We start from the raw sequence: 11635 nt of genomic DNA on the forward strand, positions 1-11635 counted from the left end.
GGACACTGACACCATCGGATGTCAGCTTCTGTACATCATCACAATGCGCAATTGTCTCAGTGTGATCTGGGCACTGAAGCACTTCCTATCATACCTGCTGGGCACCTCACTCACCATCATCACCGACCACCAATCTCTACAGTGGCTGCAATGGTCCCAGACTACCGATGCCCTCTTAATACGATTGAGGAAAACTTTGGAGGAGTTCAATTTTGATATTTCATACTGCCCCAGCAAACTCCACACTAACGCCGACGCCTTATCGAGCCTCCTCATAATGCAAAAAATGGGACACCGTACACCACAGAACATCCAAATGCGACAATGAGAGTCTAACCAAAACTGGCGTGGATGCTCAACCATATCTTTTTCAAGCTGGCAAGGGTAAGATACAACCTCTATACCCCTTCTGGCTATGTTGTTGGTGACCCGGAAGAGATGGATGCCCTCCTGACCTACCTTCACCATGGGAACGGGATCCACCCCAGGCAGCAGAAGTTGTTACAATCTCTCAGAGACATCTGTTGGGCACCACACCCTTCAGCTGCTGCCAAACAAATCATAGAAGCTTGTTGGGCCTGTACACTAGGGAAGGACATCTCTCATACCCTGGAACCCACCTGGCACTTAACAGTCACCTGGCCATGGCAGCTGCTGGCTGTGGACGTCATGGGCCCTCACACATTAAAAAACCATGGTCTGCTTTGTCATTACGTTTGTAGGCACCTATTCCAGATTTCTAGTCACCTGCCCTGCCAAGTCCCACTCTGCTACTGCAGTCGCAGGGGAACTTATCACTGATGTATTTCCCTACTTCGGCATTCTGCAAGCCCTCCATTCGCATAACACCCCAGAATTCTCAGGCCAAGTTTGGGAACAACTGTCCCAGCTGTCCGGGTATCGCCTCTCCTCCTCCTCCCCTTACTGCCCCCAGGGAAATGCCATCTTTGAGAGAAGTCATCGGAGCCTCGCTAACCAACTTCAGACCTGGCTGGTCACCCTGGATACTGAGGACTGGACCTCCCAAGTGAAAATCATACAGTTGGGTGTGAACACCTGCCTCCCAGTGGATGGTATCATGCCCCACAAGCGCATCTTTGGAGAGCCCCCATTACTACTCCCATTCCGGCACTTAGCCCAGCTACTAACCAGCACCACCACCCAAGACCTGCTCTCGCATCTCAAGAACCGGCTCCACCACATGCAATCCTGCCAGGAGCTACCGAAGGACGAGACTCCACCAGACAACCTCTACCAAGTAGGCCAGAGAGTCATGGTTGCTAGGTTGCCCTTTGACCACAAGCAACAAACCATATACTTAGGTTTTTTCAAAATTACATACATGCCAAATTGTTACCAGGTTGTTGTTGACTTTCACAGTGAAGTCAGGGTCTACCACAACGGGCATGTACAACAATACAACCCACTCCTGAACACACAGACCAACAACGAGACTAGTGAAACAAAAACCCCCTGTGTCACCCAACCCCGTCACCAACAGACCCTGATCTCCACACCCTCCCCTCAACTTTTCACCCTGTCTTTCCTCGTATGGAACCACCTCACTTCCTGCCTCCCCATCTGCCCCACTGATGCCTAGTCCTGTGACCTCACTGCCACCGGGTTCACCACCCGCCTCTACCCCATCTCCAGTCAGCTCTCCTATCCCACAAATCCCCAGCCACCCACCCACACCAACCACTACCAGATCATCAGCCCCACTCTCCCTGCCAAACACCCCTTCATGCCACCCCTCTCTTAACCCCTACAACTCAGCCTCATCTCTATCCCAACACACCACCAATCTACCCTGCTGAATGCTTCCACAGAGCCCTCCCCCTTCCCTCCCCACAAGTTCCGCCTCACCCGCCTTCTCACTGCCCCCACGACCTTGCTTAATCCCGTCTCCACCCCCTCATAGCCCTAGCTCAACCTCCACGTCCTTCTTTTCCTGTTTGATCAACCGACAGAGTCGCATTCCATTTTCACCAGATTGGGCTGACAATCATGGCCCCCAAACAGATACAGTCCCACAACACAACCCAACAATGCAACCCCACCCCCAGCATCTCCACCAACCCCCATTGCCACTCCCCCAACCCACACAATACCACAACCCCCCGGAATCCAGTCCCTCACAAACACACAGTCATACCCACCCTACAACACCAATATCTCCCCCCTTTGCAGCATTACTTTTGCATCCACTTCCACATATGACAAGCCAATCCCCAGGTCATCATTCGTCTCCCTGCCACAACTACAGCCACTACCATCGCAGCTATCTCCTCTCTCCAACCACAGCTGAACCAAGTCAGTATGTTCATCCAATATGCCTTCTGAATCTCACAGGACAGGCAACAAAGAAGAATCCAGAAGCCCCAACATTTGCCCCAGTTGCTAGCTAGCCATCCCCATCCCAGCTCCTTGATCTTTGTCAAAGACCCCACCAGAGAACCCGACAAGCTCAAACCGATCACCGTCACCAGCTGAGAGCAAATATTCAACCTCCTGCCACGAGGACGTGGCTTACAGGATGGCGGGGGTGGTTAAATGGCTGGGACCCCACCCCAATAAGCAGAAAGATCTACCACAGTCCCGGCTCCAAAGGCAGCAGTAGAAAATATGTAGGTCCTGATAAGCCACCACCGGATCGCTGAAATACAAGTGTCTGCCCAAGAAGGACACAGGAAGCTGGCACACCCTATGGCTGGAAGTTTCTGTAGCACGGAGCTGCCAGACCGCCCCCATCACAAACCGAGCCACCAGTACCAGCAGCGATGAGAGCTCATCAGCTTAGTGCTTCCTAGAGGCAGCACAACCGAGCTTGCTAGATGTGGCTTGGCAGTGCAGGAGTTCCAGTTTTCCAGTGTGCTTGCTAGACGCATGATCAAGCTTTCTACAGGTGGCTTGGCAATGTGGAAGGAGTTCTAATGTTCCAGTGTGCTTGCTAGACACGGCATGACCGAGCTTGCTACAGGTGGCTTGGCATTGCAGAAGGAGTTGCAGACCACACACTCCCAGAAGTCAGGCAGGCTTCCCCAGTGTGACGATGAAGCAGGAGCAAGTCCCTCCTCCCACACACACATCCCCTTCCCTGGGTAGAGAGTGCCCTCCTACCCCTGGAAATGGAATCCTGGGCTTATTAATGTAAACTTGTTGTCCCGACCATCACGGATCTCATTTAACTTCTCCACTAGACCCACTCTGGGCACATCCCACACAACTCTATCCCCAGGCTAAGAGACACCGGGCCTCCACTTTCCGGAGCCAGAGTCTAGCCTATCTACCCCTTAGCCCTATTGACATTAATTCACTACACCTCAACACCCACTACAAATGTAGAGTCAAACCCTGGCCACCTTCGTTTTCCGGAGAGTACCCCAGAAGCGAGTGTCAGATTAATATCAAGGACATCTCCCTCAAGATCTCCCCTCCCAATTCCCCTTCGCCCCAAATGACCATTTCTTAAATGTAAATCTCACAAGATTGGCTGTAAAGTTGTATGTAGAGGCTTGTGTAATAATAATTCTTTTTTTTTGTGTTGCCATCTCGAGTTTCTGTGTCTACCCAATATTCTTTAGGTGTGTTGAATCCTGCTTTGGTGTTCCTCCCTGTTTAGAAGAACCCCACTAGAGTAGAATGACTCTAGTATAACACTTTCTGATAATGAATGAAGTTTGATGAGCATAAAAAGGGTTGCTAAAATGGACGCAACAAAAGTCCTGATATCAGCCACTCACTTTCTCTTACTGTCACCAAATTGAATCCCATAGTTCGAAAGTTTGATATATTGCCTTCAACAGTTTATGGGGATCTAAGAAAGAACTTGATAGAATATTACAATAAATATACGTGCAACTTTTGATGTTCTACAATGAGAAATGTTAATTAAAAACACATAAAATAGTGAAGCCTTAGAAATGCCATAAACTCCCAAAGCAAAACGAAAGCATACAGTCAAACAAACAGACAAAGAGGAAAGCAGCCTAGATGTGGGGCGACTTGGGATGGGTGAGGTGAGATCGCACGGTGGAGAGAGAGAGAGAGAGAGAGAGAGAGAGAGAGAGAGAGAGAGAGAGAGAGAGAGAACAATGGGTCATGGAAACTGTTTATGATCACACCTTACGGGATTAAGGTACCTGGGTATAAACAGAACGGATATTCCGTATATATATATATATATATATATATATATATATATATATATATATATATATATATATATATATATATATATATATATATATATATATATATATATATATATATATATATATATATATATATATATGGAAGTGAAGCTTGGACGATGTTGGAAGGACACAAGTCAAGAGTGAGAGCAGTGGAAATGAGTTATTTAAGAGGAGCCTGTGGAGTCACATTGAGAGACAGGCTGACGAATGAGGATATAAAGGAGCGTTGTGGTGTGGATATGGATGTGATAGGAAGCGTTATGAGGAACACACTGAGGTGGTTCGGCCATGTGGTGAGGATGGAGGGTGAAAGACAGACGAAGAGAGTGTATGTGAAGGTGGAGGGGGGAAGAGGGAGGGGGAGGCCGAGGATGAGATGGAGGGATGGGGTGGAGAGGTATATGAGAGAGGGGGGTGTGAGTTGGGAGCAGGGGAGTGAAATGGCGGGGGACAGGGCGACTTGGAGGCCATTTGTTTGTGGCCACCCCAAACGGGATTGAGGTGTCTGGCTATATATATATATATATATATATATATATATATAAAGAAACAATGAACCAAGTATCAAAAGGCTGATTCATAGCTACAAAACGTTATAATCTTAAGGTATACAACTGTTGATGATTCATAGTTATTTAATGAAGGCTTAAGTTTGTGAATGTACAAAGACTCCAAAATTCGCAGTTCCATTCTGTCATTACTACTATGTTGAATACTAAAATTATCCATATTACAAGTATGGCCCATATCAAAACAGTGGTTCCTAATCTCTGACAAAGTTGGGTTAGACAGTGGCAAAGATGTCCTATGAGACAAGCCTCTGTGCTCACACACACGAATTTTGAGGTTCCGAATTGAACTCTCAATATATCTAGCTGTACAGCTAGATATATTGCATATAAATATAAATATACATGCATATAAATATACTATGTTTGAGCACAGTGGCTTTGGGATATTATCTTTACATCGAAAGTATGAACCTACAGTAAAAGGATTTACAAATACAAATCTGAATGAGATTTGAGGATAGACACACTTGAGTATTTTCAAAAGCTGGTTCCTAATATTATAACTGACATGACCATAAAAGGGAAACCTGATATAATGTATGTCCTTAGCTGCAGTTACTGCCTTCCTAGAACCACATAGTGTTTGGTTAAAAAAATCTTTTACCATCCTAGGAAACAACATAGTAGGGTAATTATTATTCGTGAAGAATTTACTCAGGAAATCAATTTCATCATGAAAAGATGTCCAGTTTAAACTAAGCGCACAGCATCTATGAAGGAAAGTCCGTACTGAATTCAGCTTATATATGTTAGGTATAAATGATAAGAAATTCGGACCCAAACCGGTGAATGATTCCTTCCTGTAAACAGAAGTACCTAAGTAATTACCACAATTGGTTAGCTGAATATCTAAGAAAGAGAGCAAGTCATTATTCTCAATTTCAACAGTGAACTTAATATTAGAATGCTTGGAATTCAGGTAGTCTAGAAACTTTACAACATGATCAGATTCTTTGAACAATAAAAAACAATCGTCAACATACCTACGATAAAAAACTGTTTTAAAACTTAGAGGACAATCTGATAACCATTTTCTTTCATAAAAACATAGAAATATATTAGCTAATGTGGGGCCCAGTGGGGATCCCATTGCCACTCCATCAACTTGTTTATAAAATTTGCCATTAAATATGAACATGGATTCGTTAACTGCCAAGTCTAAAAGGGATCTGAAATTCTGCTTTGTTAAGTTATTGACTACTTCCTGCCTTTTATATGGTTCAGCAATGCAAATATCTATAGTTTCTTTAAGTGGGATATTTGTGAATAGACTTTTAATATCAAAGCTTGCCATGACCACAGGATGTGGAAATTGAAGCTGCTTTAACTCCTGTACGAAACTGATAGAGTTTTTAACAGTAAAGTTGTCTGTGATGAGGCTATTCAGTATGGAAACAAGAAATTTAGCCAGATTATAATTAAAGGTTTCAATTGCAGACAGGATGGGACGTACTGGGATTTTTGGTAATCCATACAAGATTCCTGGGACAGATCCAGAGGCAAAAAGAAAATTATAAGTTTCTGATGAAATCAAGTTCTTTATTCTCCTAAGAACTCTATTAAGTTTATCTTCCAACTTTAGTACATAGGAAAAGGGATCTATATTAAGTTCAAGGAACTTGCTCCTGTCATATAGGAGATCTGAAATTTTACCCACATAATCAGGCTTATTCGACACCACCACCCCTCTCCCTTTGTCTGGCTTAGTTATAACAATAAATTTGTATCAGTCTGCAGTTGATTAAGTATTTTGACCTTGTCTTTACCAAATACTGACCATAAGAAATTACCAAAATCTTTAAAGGTATTATGAGCTATTGAACTGATACTTGCAACAGTTCGAGTCCAAATTGACGAATCATTATTAGGATTATAAATTCTTAGTCTGGAAATGGTGTAAAGTAACTTCTCAAAACTCAAAAAGTGGGATACAAAGTTTGGCTTGGAGATTGGTAAGGAAAAGTCAAGACCGAATTTCAGTGCATCTTCCTCTTCATCCGTTAATGTTCTGCTGGAAAGGTTTATGATTACTTTATGTTTATCTACACTAGAGTATTAGGTTTCCCTTTTATGGTCATGTCAGTTATAATATTAGGAACCAGCTTTTGAAAATACTCAAGTGTGTCTATCCTCAAATCTCATTCAGATTTGTATTTGTAAACCCTTTTACTGTAGGTTCATTCTTTCGATGTAAAGATAATATCCCAAAGCCACTGTGCTCAAACATAGTATATTTATATGCATGTTCTAGCTGTACAGCTAGATATATTGGGAGTTCAATTCGGAACCTCAAAATTCTTGTGTGTGAGCACAGAGGCTTGTCTCATAGGACATCTTTGCCACTGTCTAACCCAACTTTGTCAGAGATTAGGAACCACTGTTTTGATATGGGCCATACTTGTAATATGGATAATTTTAGTATTCAGCGTAGTAATAATGACAGAATGGAACTGCGAATTTTGGAGTCTTTGTACATTCACAAACTTAAGCCTTCATTAAATAACTATGAATCATCAACAAAGTTGTATACCTTAAGATTATAATGTTTTGTTGCTATCTATCTATCTATCTATCTATCTATCCATATATATATATATATATATATATATATATATATATATATATATATATATATCTATCTATCTATATATATATATCAGGGTTTGCATTGATTAAATCAAATTGATTTAATCATGTGATTAAATCTTTTTTTGTTAAAAAAATCATGATCTCATTTATTTATTTATTTATTTTTAATCTAAAAGTTAACAAAAATAAAATCTGAAGGTTTATAAAAGTTGTGTACAACTTTGTGTTGGCATTCATTTATTCAGATACCAATAGAAATAGCTACATTGTAAGACAAAAAAAATATTTATACATTTGTGTAACTAAACATTGAAATTATTTGTACATCAGAAATAATGAGCCGTAAATAAAAAAACAAAGCCATAAGACTAGGTAGGCTATGCTTGGTCACTTAAGGCCATGCCATAATACTATCAGCTTAAGATATTTCTGTATGGTAATATAATCAGCTTTCGAATATGCTGTCTTGATTACCACTGGCAACTCAGCCTTAACCAGTAGTGTACAGACAGGACTTGAACAGGTATGTATCTGGATTCTGGGCAATGGCTTTCAGCCTGAACCATCAGTGGATTGACAGGACATGAAGTTAACAGTATTCAGTATACTGCTTTTGAAATTAAATTGCAATACAGTGCCACAGGGGGCGACCTAACACCCCCAGAAGGAGCCCACAGAGGAACAACGACAGCGTGCCGGGACTCAGGGCAACAACGACATAAGTCCGCCTGGGCCGCGCGCCCCTATGACCTGGACCTCGCCCGCCGCCACCATAGCAGGAATACAAGACTACCTTCCAGGCAAGCCTTCCCCAACCAACATCGGGGTGGAGCTGTTACTCCAGCTCCAGTCAGCACCCCTGAGACGGCCGGTAGCCACTCAACCCTCCTGAAGGAGACGGCCTGTAGCCGCTCTGAGGGAAAACAGGAGACGGCCTGCAGCTGCTTCCGCCTTCGTCAGGAGACGGCCTGTAGCTGCCCTGAAGGTGTCCTTTCTGAGACGGCCTATAGCCGCTCAACTCTCCTGAAGGAGACGGCCTGTAGCTGCTCCCACCTTAGTCAGGAGACGGCCTGTAGCCGCTCTGAAGGTGCCCTTCTAAAGACGGCCTGTAGCCGCTCAACCCTCCTGAAGGAGATAGCCTGTAGCCGCTCTGAGGGAAATCAGGAGACAGCCTGTAGCCGCTCCTGCCTTCGTCAGGAGATGGCCTGTAGCCACTCTGAAGGTGTCCCTGAGTCAGCTTGTAGCTGCTCCCTTCCCCAGGCCACGGGCAGTAGCCGGGCCTTAGTGACGGCCTGTAGCTGCACCCCTAGAAGGCCATGGCCAGTAGCTGGGCCCTATGGCAGGAGATGGCCTGTAGCCGCTCCTCCGTCAGGCGCTGACTCCTGTTCACCAACCTACGACTCAGAGTGAGTCCCCAGCCTGGGGTACTGGAGAGGCCCCATGACTTCCCCTGGCCTCTTCTCCCTGCAGCTGAATCTGGAGAGGACTCACTTGACAGACCTCGACGTAGGCAGGCGCTGCAACCCCTTCCTGACGGTGCCACCAAGCACTCGGGACCACAGCCCTTGGGACCCCCAGACCACCCCCAGGACCCCTGAGTGGGACCTTCATACACCCAGACATCCTCCATCAGGCGCCTGAGCGAGATGTTCAGGCAGTTATTAGGCCCCAGCCCTGAGGGCCATACTCCTACCCCAAACCCCGAAAGCACGGGGCCCTTCGCCACCCGCAGCTCCGGACAAGAGAGGATGCCCCTACGCGTGATCCCGTGGCCCCTGAACACAGAGGCCCCTGGCGGAACCTAGCCCCGTCAGTAGTGAGGCTGAGTCACCTCCGCCGCCCTTGTACCAGACCGCCACGATGTCCAGACCCGAAAGGAGTGACAGTGAAAGCACAGTGTCCGTGACTTAGTGACATGAAGGCAGAGCAGTGAATTAACCATATAAAGGAAGTCAGTGAGAGAAGCACCAGTGACAATATAAAAGTGGTGGAGTGAATAAAACTAACAGTGAAACCGTGAACACGGCCAAGCAGTGAAATACGGGTCTATTACAGTGAATACGCTACCATCTGATAAAGCTACATCATACTAAAATCATACCCAGACCCCAGTGTTAAAGTAATAATTGCCAACAGTGAAATAGTACCACCCACTCCACAAATATATAAAACTTGGACTTCCTGCAATAATAGTATAAAAATCTCTGCCCTAAGTGCTATTCACCTTGCCCGACCTTGACCTGGGTAGTATCCAGCGCGATACTAGTAACCCATGTCTAGGCCTAAGAATTATAATTGTCCAGTGTATCTGTATTCGTGACATCTACCCGTTCGACTGCAGAATTTAGTAATACACGTGTAAGGTTGTTGCCGTGAGTTTTTGTGTCCTGCCTCTCTCCTATTTGTCTAAGCTTCGGTCTAGAAAGAGAGCCCAGCTACACACTAGGCATTAGAGGGACGGGAAGCCGACCCTAAAACACCTAGCATTACAGAAACATTACCTATATAATAAACAGAAAAAAAAAAGATAAAATAAAATAAATTGAATAAATCAATGATAATTTTATTTTAAAAAAATCACCAACCCTGATATATATATATATATATATATATGTATTTATCTATCTATCTATCTATATATATATATATATATATATATATTGTTACGGAACAGAGAAAGATAATGTACACTTTAACCCGCGGCGTCCCAGGGACGTACTTCCACGTCCTCACGTTTTGTCACAGCTAATCCCGAGGACGTACTTCAACGTCCTGCAATTGCAAGGTTCATAATTTCCACAATTTTCAATTTTTGCGAGTCATTTTTGGTACGTATACACGGGACACCTGCCTCAACAAGATGCCAGGCAGAGACAATGTCTTACCCAGCATGACCTCCTTCCCCCCCCTGCATGCCCTTTTCTCAGCAATTCACCTGTTATCAGTGACCTGGCCAGTATAGCCATGTCATGCCACGGTACGAAATTCAGGGCCAGAGTGATTCCCCAATCAATGACAATGTGGAGGACAAACTTTACATAGCATTAGAGGAAGAAACAGTTAGAAATGATGATCAGGTAATGTGGCAAAAAAAGGTCAGGTATTAGTGAGTGAAACAATGCTTATAATGCCTATATTACTGCTTGAAAACCAATATACTCTTGTACTACATATAAATTCGTAACAGTAAATAAATAAAAACCATTTATGAGTGGTGTGAAATAGTTATCCTCCCATAGAACTCGTTTTCTTTGGTGCCAGCCTGATAGAAAACCCAGTAAGGTAAGGAGGCTCTCCTACCTGTAATGAGTATTTTAAACCTCAGGTGAGCGATTTCTCTATGAATTTTCGATGTTTCTCACCAAAAGCGAAAGTTTTAGCAAAAAAAAAAAAAGGGTCGAAAAATGGTCGGGATTGGGGGGTACCAGTGGTCAAAAAGTGGTCGGGACGGGGCGGGTTAAGTGAGAATACTAAAAATCACTACTGTCCCGTAATGTTCCAGGTTCAAAACAAAAGAGTTAGGTAAAATTACAAGTTAAAGTTTAATGCTCAAACTAACAACAAAACATTCAGGACTCATAAGGATAATGTAATGGCAAAAAACAGGTTAAATATATGGTTAACTGCAATAGCCTCTATTAACACGAAATTAGCAAGAGTAAATTTATCTAAGTCAGCCCTGATAAAATGAAAATACACTGGGTAATGCTCAGTTAATGCAAGATAAATTATTACAGATACAAACTATTATTAATAATTGCTGACAATAAGAACCTTACATGAATCACAAAAACCTCACTAGGCCTACAAATTAACAACTTATGCTATACAGTACAAGAACAAAATGCAATAACACTTATACTCAAATTACACAGCTGCTAGATGGTTGGAGACTTCCTGAGCACTCACAATAATAACTGTACAGGGGAGGACAGAGATGTGAACAAAATGAGGAGTAGATCTAAGTGGCAATTAATGTAGAGACTGAGCTCATTATATAGGGGCCAGCAGAGCTTGATACAACTTGTAAGAAGGACGCGCAAATGAAGCCATGGGGACAAAGAGTTGACAATCCCGCTCTGAACAACAGAAAGAACGACTTACTCTACTATAACGGTAGAAGGGGGGAGTGAGGTAGAACACGCTCGTGATTAAACAGGCAGCACACTGTACGTTAGAATTACGCAAAGGATGATGAAATCATAGGCTATGTAACACCTCCACACAAAGAAAAAGAAATTTACAAAGGAAATTTCTTATTACTCTAAAACAATCTGT

The sequence above is a fragment of the Coenobita brevimanus genome, chromosome 28 (genome assembly GCF_032717465.1).
Source record: "Coenobita brevimanus isolate Jiangsu-jjx chromosome 28, ASM3271746v2, whole genome shotgun sequence".
NCBI lineage: Eukaryota > Metazoa > Arthropoda > Malacostraca > Decapoda > Coenobitidae > Coenobita > Coenobita brevimanus.